This window comes from Triticum urartu, chromosome 7A (genome assembly GCF_056163025.1).
Source record: "Triticum urartu cultivar PI428250 chromosome 7A, HENAU_Tu73, whole genome shotgun sequence".
Taxonomy (NCBI): Eukaryota; Viridiplantae; Streptophyta; class Magnoliopsida; order Poales; family Poaceae; genus Triticum; species Triticum urartu.
In genome coordinates, this window is record NC_141879.1 from 752,133,340 (window position 1) to 752,135,637 (window position 2,298).

Sequence of the window (2,298 nt, forward strand, 5' to 3'; positions counted from 1 at the left end):
ATCCCCCGGACAAGTAAGTTCATCGATCAAGGCTTTCCATCTTTTCAGATGGATGACTGAAGGTGCTTTCAAAAACCATTATCGGTAATGTTTGTGTGGGTGAAAGAGTGCCAACATCGTTTCTCCAGTCCAATTGCAGCCTCTTTACCAAAGTTTTTCGAGTATTTCTTCTAGCAACAATTGATACCGCAAAGTTGTTTCCAAAAGATTCCATTGTAATTCTTAGTCATAGGAGTTACTTTTGTTAAACATACATGACAGGCGCATATCTACATTACAGTCGCATCTTAGGAGATGTTTAGTTTGTTAGAGTATAATGTTTATCTCATGTAACAACTTATCTCTATCTCCTTACTTGATCTCCAAGTATGTAATCTCAACCAATGTATGCTCTGTCATGGGAGGTGCACCCCATCTATATAACACGTAACCGTCGGCCTGAGAAGGCAAGACGTTCCACTAGCTTTCATATGGTAATCAGAGCCCCATCTCTTCCCATCTACTGAGATCCCATCTACACGAACCTAGCCATGTCTTCCTCCTCCTCCTCCGGAGCTTCCCAGACTACCCTCAATGGGCAAGTCACCGAGAAGCTAACACGCACGAACTACATGCTCTGGTGCACGCTGGTCACTCCCCATCTGTGCGGCGCCGGTGTCTTCGGCTACGTCGACGGCAGCATGCCGGAGCCGGCCAGGCTTCATGTCACCAAGGACAAGTATGGCAAAGAAAGCACTGAGCCCAACCATCTCCACCCAATCTGGGTCCAGGAGGATAAACAGGTGTTGGGCTACTTGCTCAGCACCCTCTCCAAGGAGGTACTCATTGCGGTGACCACGGTCACCACGGCGCACGCGCTCTGGACAGCGGTGGCAGGTATGTTTTCCTTGCAGTCCATGAGCCGTGTGAACAACATCAGGATGGCGCTCATCAATGCGTAGAAGGGCAACCAGACGATTGCCTCCTACTTCACCTCTCTCCGTGGCCTCGCCGATGAGCGTGCTGCTGCGGGGAAGGCCATCCAAGATGACGAGCTCATCTCCTACATCATCCACGGCCTCAACGTCAACTATCAGCCCCTCGTCTCCGTCCTCGACGCACGCGTCATGCCGGTCTCCCTCGACGAAATCTACGCCATGCTCAGCAACTTCGACCAGCGCATTGCCCAGTTCAATCACTCGGGCAGCAGCGACTTCCGATCGTCTGCCAACGCCGCGGTGCGTGGCCGTGGTGGTGGACCACGTGGCCGTGGCGCATCTCGCGCCAAAGGGCGATCTGGAGGACACGGCAGTGGCGGCAACAGCAGCGGCGGCAATGGCCGCTCTGGTGCATCCCGCAGTCACCATGGCGGTGGTCCCCCTCAGGCCCGAACAGAGATGCGTCGCTGCCAAATTTGTGGTAAGCCAGGGCACACCGCGAAGGATTGCTGGTACCGTTACGATGAAGATGATGATGAATCCCTAGATGAAGAAAAAGTGGCGGCCGCGGCTGATGGATCCTACGGCATCGACACCAATTGGTACGTTGATAGTGGCGCCACCAATCACATCACCAATGAGCTTGATAAGGTCACGATGAAAGAGAAGTACCGTGGCAAAGATCATATCCACACGGCAAGTGGAGAAGGTATGCAGATTTGTCACGCTGGTCACTCTATTTTTCATACCCCTCACTGTTCAATTCATCTCAAGAAAATTTTGCATGTCCCTAGTGCTACTAAAAGTCTCCTCTCCGTTCATAAAATTGCCCTTGATAATCATGTTTTCCTAGAATTTCATCCATATTTCTTTTTGATCAAGGACCAGGCCACGAAGAAGGTTCTCTATCGAGGTAGATGTGTTCGAGGGCTTTACCCATTGATTCCGGAGCTTAGGAGACTCAATAAACAAGCCAATGGTGTTGTCAAAGCCTCGTCAACACGGTGGCACGATCGATTAGGGCATGCTGCTTTTTCTTTTGTTGAAAGATTGCTTAGGAAAAATAAACTCCCATTTGTTGGTGAGCGAAATGTCGAAACTATGTGTGATTCCTGTCAATGTGCTAAAGTCATCAATTACCTTATCCAATATCTACTAGTGTTTCTACCAAACCACTTCAATTGATCTTCTCTGGTGTGGGGTGTCCTGCTCCCACTTCTGTTGGTAGACATGACTATTATGTGAGCTTCATAGATGACTATAGCAAGTTTGTTTGGATTTACCTTCTCAAAAAGAGATCCGATGTCTTTCAAGTTTTTCAAAACTTTCAAGCCTTGGTTGAAGAAAAATTTGATAGCAAAATTATTGCAGTCCAATAGGA

The 2,298-nt window shown here is 48.9% G+C and overlaps 1 pseudogene; it reads left to right on the top strand.

Moving 5' to 3' along the window:
• Window positions 1–530: 530 nt before the first annotated feature.
• Window positions 531–1,578, top strand: LOC147962828 (uncharacterized; annotated as a pseudogene).
• The last annotated feature ends 720 nt before the right edge of the window (window positions 1,579–2,298 follow it).